General features: G+C 40.2%; 2 pseudogenes; one reads left to right on the top strand and one right to left on the bottom strand.

Moving 5' to 3' along the window:
* Positions 1–1,161: 1,161 nt before the first annotated feature.
* LOC147446413 (uncharacterized) lies at positions 1,162–7,159 on the bottom strand (annotated as a pseudogene).
* A 2,275-nt stretch (positions 7,160–9,434) lies between these two features.
* Positions 9,435–10,489, top strand: LOC147446414 (uncharacterized; annotated as a pseudogene).
* Positions 10,490–11,222: the final 733 nt, after the last annotated feature.

Below are 11,222 nucleotides of genomic sequence, written 5' to 3' on the forward strand. Positions count from 1 at the left end.
CCTTGACACTAGCAAGGAAAGTGTCCATATCATCTTCCTCATGCATAATCTTCGACTCCAGCTCTTTACGCAGCAAAGCAATTTTAGCCTCATTGCGGCTTGCATAAAGACCTGCTAGAATATCCCAAGGCTGTTTTGCAGATTTTGCAGAACGGATGTGAGGAACAATGGTGCGATTCACAGACAACGCAATCAATGCATGACTACGCATCCTTAACATCCCAAGGAGATTGTTCTGCCATAGGCAAAACAACTCTAACAGCTGCAATCCTTGCAGCAAGACCTGCAACATCCTCAACATCGCCTACATCCTCAGAACCAGGACGTACATCAATGCCCTGCACAATGTTCCAGACACCTTTTGACACAAGAACATGTTGCATCATATAAGCCCACATAGTTTAGTTGTCCCCATCCAACCTGTCCTCAGCAGCAAACATCTTGAACACATCTGTGTTGTTGTTGTCAGCCATGGTAAATGCTGCACCTGATGTGAAAACTGCCCAAAAATAGGAGAAATGGAGCGGGAACAACCTATGCTATATAGCACAAACCGTAGAAGACTATAAGGCACCTGTTATGAAAAAAATGGCACTGACAGAAATTCTGCACAAAATGACGAAATAGCCTGTGCAGTACTGCCTGTAGTGGAAACGGAGGCCGAATGAGCCCAAATCAAAATTTTGAGCAGACTGAGCTCTTCGAGCCATCCCAAAATTTTTGTCGACCTATGAACGCTCACCAAAGCTCACTGAAATCGGAGAAGGTGAGCAGGCGTGTGCTGGAGCAGCTGGCGACTAAGCCCGGGAGGACGTGACCTGCTCTGATACCAATTGTTGGAATTAGGGTTGCAGAGAAACACACACAGCTTGGAGAAGATGAAGGAAGCTCAAGGCACACAATAGAGAGTGTATAACTTAGTGTGCAATGGAAAGATAGATAGCCCTAGAGTGATGGGCGTATATACAATGCATGGGGGGAAAAACGTCCTAAAGAGGGAAAAAATGCCCCGGCGGTCCTAGTGTGTTCACACACATCACTACCACATGTATATGGTAACACTATGGAGATACCATAGCGTACATGATCCTCTGTCAACATATCCCACAAAGGAACCTCCTCGCCAGCATCTATTCCCACCATACTTGTGGGAAAGTCTATCTAAACAAGTCCTGCTGCCCATTTCACGTTTTTCTCTCCATGATGATAATGATGGTCTCTATAAGCATGCAAGCTGAAAAACTCATGCATATTTCCATATGCCTCATTCTTTCTTCCTTTCTCAAAATCTCTACCCATTTCAATATAATCACCAACACAACATCCAAAAATAGATTCAAAACATGTGTCTCTATAAGATTCTATCTTTGATGGCCCATTGTGAATATATGTCACAAATTCCTTTGCAAGAGTTGAATCTTCTGCAAGTTGCACATACACATAAATACTCTTTAGGAAAGCAAATGAGCACACAAAGATATCATGCTTTTTATATTAAAAAACTCACCTAATACATTATCACTTTCTACAAGAATTTCTACAATCTCTTGAGTATGAATGTCTTTCTCACCATAACCTAATATAGAGAAACCCCATAAAACTACACACATTCAAAGAGAACCCAAAAGCTTGTAACACTTGTATCAAATGGTTGTGTTTAAGGAGAAAAGACTAACCTCTTGATTTGCTAGTGATGTCTTTCTTTGATGCTTTCTTTGTAGCCTCTTTGTGCAAAGTAGCCGTAGAAGCTGTGGATCTCTTACCAGCATGCAATTCATACATATCAATCTCCTCCTCCAAACGATTCCCCGAAGGAAAGTCTATCCACCATGGAAAATTTTCTATCTCCCATTTACTCATGGTAGAAGGAAACATGCATAAAGGAGAGTCACCCACTTTACACCATGCCTTGCAAACACTTGGTATTTCACTAAGCAACTTCTTGACAACAAGGTGTTTAAAAAACCTAAAATAGACACACATATTAAAAAAAAACATTCACATCAATTCACACCAAAAACAATCAAAGCTAAAAAGAGCATTCAATGTACCTAAAAACAACACGTTGTGCCGCTTTTTCAAGTTCCATGGACTTATTCTCCTTTGTCTCATTACCACTTTTTCCTGATTTGAGATCCCCTCTTGCATCTCTATGTCTCAACATTTGAAACATATACTTACGGGCTTCCAACTTCACTCCATCAAAATACTTTCTTAAAGTAGGGTCTAGTGGCATTGTTGGTGGCTCCTCCATGCTTTCAAGTGAAGATTCAAGTAAGGACATGGCCACGCTTTCAACCCTATCCAAAAAGATTTCTCTCACCAACCAACTGTCACAAATTAACATGCAAAAACATGAATTTAGCATTTAGACATACCAATGTCTTCCAATCCTTCTAAATGATAAATTGACTTACCCTTTAAAATCAGCTTCTCTTGTAGGTATCAAGCATTTCTCCCTTGTAATTCTTGGAGCTTCTAATAGTTTCAAAATTCTAACTCTTTTTTCAGATTGTAAATCAGAAGTTGCAAGCATTCTAAGTTTCTCCAATGTCACATATGAGTCTTTACCCTCAAATTGCAAATCAAACAATGTCTTTTTCCATTGCTCACCCAATTTGGGATGTATGCAAAGTAAAACCTGACAGAAGTTTAATTATATATATCTAAATTCTCAAAATGAAAAATAAGCTCAATTACTTGTTTTGTGAAAATAAACATACCTTGCCAATTCTATCCGAAATTCGTATTTGAATCTTCGACTTCTCCTTTCGTAACGTATCCTCCCTTTGTTCTTCTAGCATAGTTCTTTCAATTGTTTCCGTTGCCGATGCAACTTCCTTGTTATATTCAACCTTTACATATCCCACAAATAAAAGTTATAATTGCATACACAAAATCTATCTATACAGAAAAAAAATTAATTAAGTACCTGAAACACAAGCCTTGCCAAGTAACCTCTCGAAAATGGAAACCATGACTCTTTGCTTTTGCAACCTTTGACTAACTTATTCTCCTCCTCTTTTAAATACTCAATATACTCTTTTTTATCACTCCCACATATGTTGTTGGTGTTAATTAGCACATCTCGAAGCAATGGTTTAATCACTACATGCTCATTTAGCCTATTGCATAAAGAAGGATATGATAACTTATTAATTAAACCTTTGAGAGAACAATGCACAACCAAAATTACCAAAAAAAGTAACTTACATGTTCATGCGTTGCAAAGAAGCAAGAAGGGCTATCTCTGGAACCTTCCTTGGATCTATGAGAGTGCACATAACTCTCACATGTCTTGATTTATCCTCTTTAAAAAGTTTGGTTATAACTTCTATCCAAGCCTTTGTCCTGTGATTCCCCTCCCACACAAAAAAAAATTTCTTTGACATAAATTTCAGCTCTCTTTTTAAGGACACCTCTTTTTCAAACTCCATATCTGCTTCCAACCACATAGGATCCCAAGAAGCCTTAATGATATCTGTGTACCAAGGTTTCTTCCCCATTGCAAAGACAAGTGGAGACAACAAACGTTCCCTTCTCTGGCATATAGTTCTCTGTAGCAAATGCAATTTTAAGTGAACTTACATCTTTTCGGAGACCTCTTACTTTGGCATGTGGCAGTAACCTGCATAGAGGTATGCGAGGACACCTATCAGCTGGCAATACCCTGCAACGACCAATAACATCACCACCTACAACCAGCTGGATATTACTTGCTATAAGAGCATTGTTTCCATCTTCATCATCATCCTCTATAACCTCAGAGTTTACATCTTTGTCTTGCACGACATTCGTTGGTTTAGGGTTTATGTCAACATCAATCTCTTCAGCTTCAACTGATACAAAAGCCAGTTTCTTCTTTAAACTTTTGTTGGGACTTTGCTCAGTGGGTGTCGACTTTGTTGTCTTCCTCTTTGCAGATTTTTCCATTGCAAACCTGTAAAAGAAAAACCATCAAAAGCTTCTAGTTGAAACCACATTGCTTCATTGCTTCAACAAAGGTTTCAAACTTGCATTTGGAAACGCAAGATGCAACCCCATGGTGAGCACACAATTTGTTGCGAGAAATCTATGCATGAAGAGTAGTTTAAACAAAGAGTGATGATCACTTTAATTAAGGGTTCATTAGCAAAGCCTGCACCATCACATTTAACATGTCGATCACATTAACAAAGCTTGAACCATCACATTTCACATGCCTACCTCGCAACTGTTGAGCTGACAGCGCTCAGCTAAATCTACAAACTGGCTACGAGAATATGACAGGAAATCTGCGAACTGACTACCGTGATAGAAAATCTATGAAGTGAATTGCCTGACAGAAATCTGAAAACTGCAAGCCAAATCAATTGTTACGTCCACCAAAAATAAACCCAAGGCAACCATTCTTGCTACGTACATTTATCATTTTACAATCTCAGTATATTTGAGCCTTGGAGGAAAGCATTTTCAAACACAAAGTGGGTCTTCACAGCAGTAGGTGATGAGACAAGATTTGGTCTTCACCAAGCCTTGCTAGAGAGTGTTTCCAAACGCAAGATGTCGAGAGGTGGTGACATGCCTTAGGAAGACCGTGGCTAAGATATGCAAAGGTGAAGCACAATTGGAACAGAGACAGAATCTGTATAAGGACGGACGAAAAAAAGACGTGTATTCACTTTGGGAGTAACAAAGTGGTGAGGAACTCAACAATGACGCCAAGGCCAGCTGAAACATGCAACATGGCTGAAGTGCTAGAAGATGACGAAGAAGAGGCCCTACTACAGCAAAAGCCACACCTGGTACCACTTTTCTCAATTCATGTGGATAGGATGCTTGAGCAAGTAAGAAAGAAAGGGAAACTTGAATCAAAGGACCTAGAAGAGTTGATCAAAGGAGAGGACCAGATAATAAGCCCAGAGAAAGATAGCAGGGAGCAAAGCGAAAGAGAAATCTTGAAGCATGGATGAAAGATCAACCAATGAAAGAAGTAAATCTAACTGTGTGGGTGAAACCAGACCAGCTATAGGAGGTCAACATAGGCACCCCAGAAGAGCAGAAAATGGTGAAAATTAGTCAACAATTGGAAAGAGAGTTTTGGGAACAGATCATCAAGCTATTGGAAGAGTATAACTGTGTCAAAGCTAGGTTGTGCTGAGAGCCTTCCACTTCTTGTAGTCTTGTGGTGGGGTGTCTAGCACTGTAATTCGTGAGAGTACATGCTTCTCTAACCTATCTCTCTAGGCAAGAGAAATCAACAATAAAAACTTCTCCAATGGGGCATCTTCCATGGCCACGACAGGTGAGCATTGCAAGGACATAAAGCATTACAAGTCATTCTAAAGAATACGGTGCTATTGTGATGAGGCTACTCTAACCCCTACTTCATCTGCAGCGGGTTCAGGTGGAGCATCTCCAAAAACATCCATCACATTCATCAAATGACATGGAGTAGTGTCATCAAGAGGGTCAAAGCTAGGTTGTGCTGACATGGAGGAAGGACCTCTGTCACAGGATCTCGAATGTCCGGAAATAAGGTCTGACTCCCAAGTGTGTATGACAAAAGTGTGAATAATGTCAATGTGAAGACCTACCTTATGTAGTAGAGAATGTAAAATGGTACAGATGCACAGTGTATGTAGGAAAATGTGCGCAAAAATCGAAGCAAGTGCCGTTGCAACTTCCTATAGAAGAGGATTGGTTACATGAACCAGCTCGGATGCTCTGTGTTCATCCTCCCATTCATTATGAGTCTTGCCAGCTGCAATCTGCCACACGAATTATCTTCTGTCAAATACAAGCTTTCTCGCATTCAAGTATGTTCCTTGCAAGCACGATGTGGCACATGCCACCTCTCTCGAGTCTCTATTCATCTGTAATAGGACACAGACAGCCATAAAGATGTACTCTTATTAAGCCATACGAGATTATTGGCACTTGTTTTCTTGATGAGAAGCCTCAGTTATGTGCAACATAGTTGCGCATGGTTGCAGTTTAAGGAAGACTTGAGAAATGTAAGCTTGCAGATGCAGTTTATATGATTAAGGCAAGACTCGAGATATGTAAGCAGATGGAGTTGTGATTAAGGCAAGAGTTGTCGTTGTGAGCTTGAGGATGTGTAATTAGTGTACAGAGACACTCTTCTCGAAGCAGTTGAAGAGAGGACACAATCATAATGTCTGGTTCATCCTAAGTGAATGCATACATGGGTACATATACACATGGGTCATCAGAGCAAGGCAATGCATTTTCACCAGCAAGGCAATGCTTATGAGCTCCATCATCATAGCGAGGCAATGCATTTTCACCACAACATAAATCAAGAGACGATTATCCCAACACCTCCGTAGGTATTCACTAAGCCCTGAGGAATAGCGTTTGGAAACGCAAACTGCAAGGGCATGGTGTGGAGTACACTACCCTGGAAATGCAAACTGCAAGGCCCTGCCAATTTCAATCACTCCCACCCTATTTCATTTCTAACGATCTTCATCGATTGTCAAAGCCAGGTGCCTACGTCAGTATTAACCACTAAAATCGAGAAACACAAACCTAAATTACAAAAACATTCTCATCAAGGCCATTGATTCCAACATGCACTTGCCCCTACTCACATCCCAAGGTGAATCGTGAGCGAGAATGCACGCTCATAATCATTTGGCTCTGCTGAATGAACCTAGAGTTAAGAGCCACAAGAGCAAAAAAACCATCGTTGAGAGCAGAACATTCCGAAACGATTTCAATATCGAGGATGTTCCAACGTTTACCGCACCTAGCATAGCTCAGTCCTTACTGATTGGTGATTACAATTTTGCCCTGTCCACAATCATGCGTCTTGATCTCCTCCACAAATTTAATTAACCCCACATTGGATTAAAGACAGATTTTAATTAAAAAGAGATTTATGATGGCTCACATGCGCACTGGCTGAATCTGCGCACTGGCTGACCTACGCAATGGCTGAAAACTTGCGTGGAACTGATTGGAACTACCCAAGCTAAAAATCTGCGTGGAACTGTGAACTACTTGGAACTGCAAAAATCTGCCAACGCTTCTCTCCTCACCTTGCTTCTCCAAGTTGTGTTTCCAAACACAAACTTCAAAGCCTTGGTGAGGACTCAAAACCTCCAACCTGAGAGCCTTTCGCTCCACACTCACCTCTCACCAGTGCTCCCATGAAAGCGTTTCCAAACGCAAGCATAAAACCCTTGGTGAGAAAAATAAACTCTGAGATTTGATTTTCCAAACGCAACAATGAAACCCTTGGTGAGCAGATGAAAACAAAATAACCGACCTTGTTAGGATAGCATTTCCTAACAGTTCTTGGAGACCCCTGTGGAACAGTTCTTGGAGAGTGCAAAAACAGAGCAGTTCTTAGAGCGTAACTTCTGCACAATATTATTTAAAAATCAAAAAATTATTTAAAAATTAAAATTGATATTCACAAAAAATGCTTAAAACTTTAATGAGCATAGACCAAAAGGAAATGTTTTAAAATTTAAGTGAACATAAATCAAAAGCTACCTTCCGCGTAAATTGTGACAGAAGCTTTTAATTTCCTCATGAATTGTGTTCTTTTATCTCTTATGGATCCTGGTCCGTCCCTATCAAATAGATGATTGCACGAACTTTTTAAATGCCATCCCATTTATTACTAATGCCAACCTTTTTCTCAACATTTTCTCAAGGCTCAAGAAAATGATTTCTATGGATCTGGCTTTGGATATTAAAAGTGAACCTATCTTGTCCTGAGCTCTGCGTTTGTCTCTGGATGCTTCACTCTTACAATGCCTCACTCAGTTCTTATTACATATGAAGAAAGAGTTCTCTCAATTAGATATGACACAGAGATGTGTGATATTAGTCTCAGTGCTCTAAAGGAGTATTTTCAACTTGCAGACCAAGACATTATTCTATCTGAAGCAACTTCTATAGATGATGTAGTTGTGTCTCTTTCTATAGTTTCATTAGAGGATGGAAGTCATGGGTATAAGCTTCATGATAACAATGGAGGTGTTTACAAGCTAGAAAAGCGACAAGTACAAAAATTGGTAGAAAAAGAGATTAGCATTCTTTCAAGTCTTCAAAAGCTTCCACTGTTTAGCTCTTTTCATGTTGCTCTTTATTCAGCACAAGCTAGTCAAAAACTTGATGAGCTTCCGCTTGAATATGATGGCTACTGTTTGTTTGAACTTCCACCTTGCAAATATGGTTCTAACATGAAAGGCATGGAGCAAAGTCCTGATGGACATGTTTGGACAACATACAAGACTAGCTCTGTTGATGCCTTTAAAGGAATAGTGAGGATAAGTAGGTGTTGTGGACACTTAAGGTGTTATAACATTGATTGTGCTTGTGTAGATATGTTTGGAGCAGTGAATGAGACTCAGTGGAAAGGCAAGCTTCAATCTGCGCCACCTGTTGGACCATTGAACAAAGAAAATGTAGTTCTTCTTTGTAATCACTGTGGTGAATCACCAGAATGTATCAAAACTTGTCAAGCATTCATATACTACTGTATCCCTCGAGATAGAGATGGCACAACAAGATGTGCCATACACATGGGCTTTTATAATCATCCAGTGGCAAAGGGGTTATCAAAAAAGGTGGAGGAGGTTGTTCACAATAAGGTGTTCACGCGGGCAACCATTGAGCCTTCTAGCACATGCAAGCAAATTGAAGTCTCAGTCACAAGGGACTTGATCATGGAGCTTTTGATTCATGAGGATGTTGCTTCTCACAAGACTTCTTCAGAGGGTTACTTGCACAAAGTACTAGATCAAATTACTCCTATCTCTCAAAAACCTCGAATCAGGAGGTCCATCCAGGCTACTAGAAAAGATTTTCTTCAAGGGGACAGTGGGTTGGATGCTATTTTGAGACTGAAACAAAGATGCATATATCCATTTATCCAAAGTGTTATTTTTCCTGATCAACTTGGTGATGATAGCCAGCCACATGTGTTCAAGATGTCTTCTAAGTGTCCAGGTTCAGGACTGGATCTTGTTAATCAAATGCAACCAGGTGGCTCATTGGAGGGCCAATGGGTGCATTTTGATCATGTGCATCGGGTGAACGGGTGGTGCACAATGGGAGCCCATGTATATGATCCACATGTACGTGAGTTGCTCACAATCCCAACTTGTGAGTTTAAGGTGCAAGATCACCATGCTCAGGTTCAATTTTGGAAAATGTTAAACAACCAAATGGTGCAAAATGGTTTTCCACTTCCTCAATTTAGAGGTTTCATGTCAGATGAGGCTCAGAAAAATTGGATTGCAGTGCGCACAGTCTACTTTGGTGGTCCAAATAATAAGGTGGAGGAGAAAGAGAGGTTTTGCAAGTTTCACTGGGAGACAAATATGGTGGGTCAAACTAAGAAGTGCATTAAGCCAGCCTTTCAAGAAGAGCACAAGTATATGTGCAGGCAGTGGAGAAGTGCACCTACTGAGATGGAGAAGGAACGATGTAAGCAAGCTATACAAAACTATTGGACTGACAACCACATTATTGAGGGACAACTACAAAGCTTACAACTATGGCTTGCATGGTGGGATGCACGAGCATCACATTGGATTGATCAGTTTATTACACAACACATGGATTTGGGATTTGTACCATCAACTAACCTATCTGAGTCTAAACATGCAAGTATTCGTGCTACACATGGAGCAACAAAGTATGTCTCATTGTATGAGGCTACTGCTGTTGACTTATGCCTAGAAGTGTAGCAAAGTGCAAAATATAAGTCTTTTATGGATGGAAAATATCATGGTACTGGTCCGGACTTGAAACAACTAGATGAAAGGCTAATGGAAGGACACACAACTTGAGCGATTGAGAAGAAGGTGATTGATTTGGCTGCTTCTACAATGGATGTAGTAGGTCTTGCCTCTTCGGAGTATATGAGACAGCCCATGGAGCAAGTAATTTTGCGTCAAAAAAGAAATTTGGATCACTCAACTCCGATTCATGAGACTGATAGTCATAGACCTGAATATAATACCATCACAACCTCTAGAGCTATTCCACAATGTCCAAGCTTCAAAGTACAGTAGGTAAAGGAGTCTGAAGTTGCAGAGTCCACTTGGGCCATTAGGAGAGCACCTCCTAAGGCTAAAGTGAGTTGTTTTGGGTTAATCAAGGAGACAGGTTAGAAGTACAACATTGAATCTATCATTTTTTTTCGCTAACCTTTCCTCTATGGTGTTAAATTTTTTCTTGTTGATGTAGGTGAGAGGTGTGGGGTTGAGATCAACATAAATGGGGGAACAACATTGCATGGTGTTCCTGCCCCTTGCTTGAAAGGAAGAAGGAGATACCCAGGTGGCATACAAGAGCAGGTCATTTGGTTTTGCAATAGAAATGTGCAACATGCTTGGAATGTGCATGGATCTGTTATTTTTCCACCAGGTCCTACACCTGGTGTGTGGCCCATCTCAAAGGGAACGTTTCTATCTTTAGAAGAGACAATTTTATTGCAAAAGTGAGTCTTTGTTTTGGATGATGTCTCTCAAGAAGGTGCAGTTGTAGAAAGCTTTCGATCTCAACCTCCTGCAAGTGCAACACGACCACAAAAGAGGGATGGTAGAATGGTCAAGTGGAGAAGCAAACTCACCAAAGATTTCAAGGATAAGATTGGATTGGCAACTAAAATGTATGCAACTATTCTTAGAGAGAGTATAATAGTCCCAAACGAAGTCCAAGTTTTCTTCTTGGAGTCAAAGGGATCAAAAGCACGTGGGATTTCATATTCCATCACAATAAGTCAATTTCCACGGTGTACATGTGAGGACTTTGTGAGACGAGATGCAAAGGCAAGTACTTATATTCCATGCAAGCATAAATACTTTGTATTTTTAAGGACTCTTGGATTGGATGCAAATGTTCATGCATTTATGCATCAAGCTGCTCTCTCAAATATAAAGTTATTCCAAGCCTTGCATGGAAGACGTGTGCTAGTGGCTGCTTAAGCTAGTTTCACCTTTTAGCTATCAACTTCATCCTATATAGAATTAGATGTTTTAGGCCTTGTATGGAAAACATATGCTAGCAATTTAAGCACGTTTTTCTTTTTATCTATCATCTATATCCTATTTTGGCAACTTACTTTTGTTGTACTAGCTATCCGCAATAACCTACTCCCCCCCCCCTTCCTCTATTCCCTCTTTCTCTATTTCCACATAACCTAGGTGGTGTATGGAGATCATGATGTTTAATGACAAACCAAGTTATTTATG

The sequence above is a fragment of the Adiantum capillus-veneris genome, chromosome 12, assembly GCF_014529385.1.
Source record: "Adiantum capillus-veneris isolate H3 chromosome 12, ASM1452938v2, whole genome shotgun sequence".
In the NCBI taxonomy this organism is placed as follows: Eukaryota; Viridiplantae; Streptophyta; class Polypodiopsida; order Polypodiales; family Pteridaceae; genus Adiantum; species Adiantum capillus-veneris.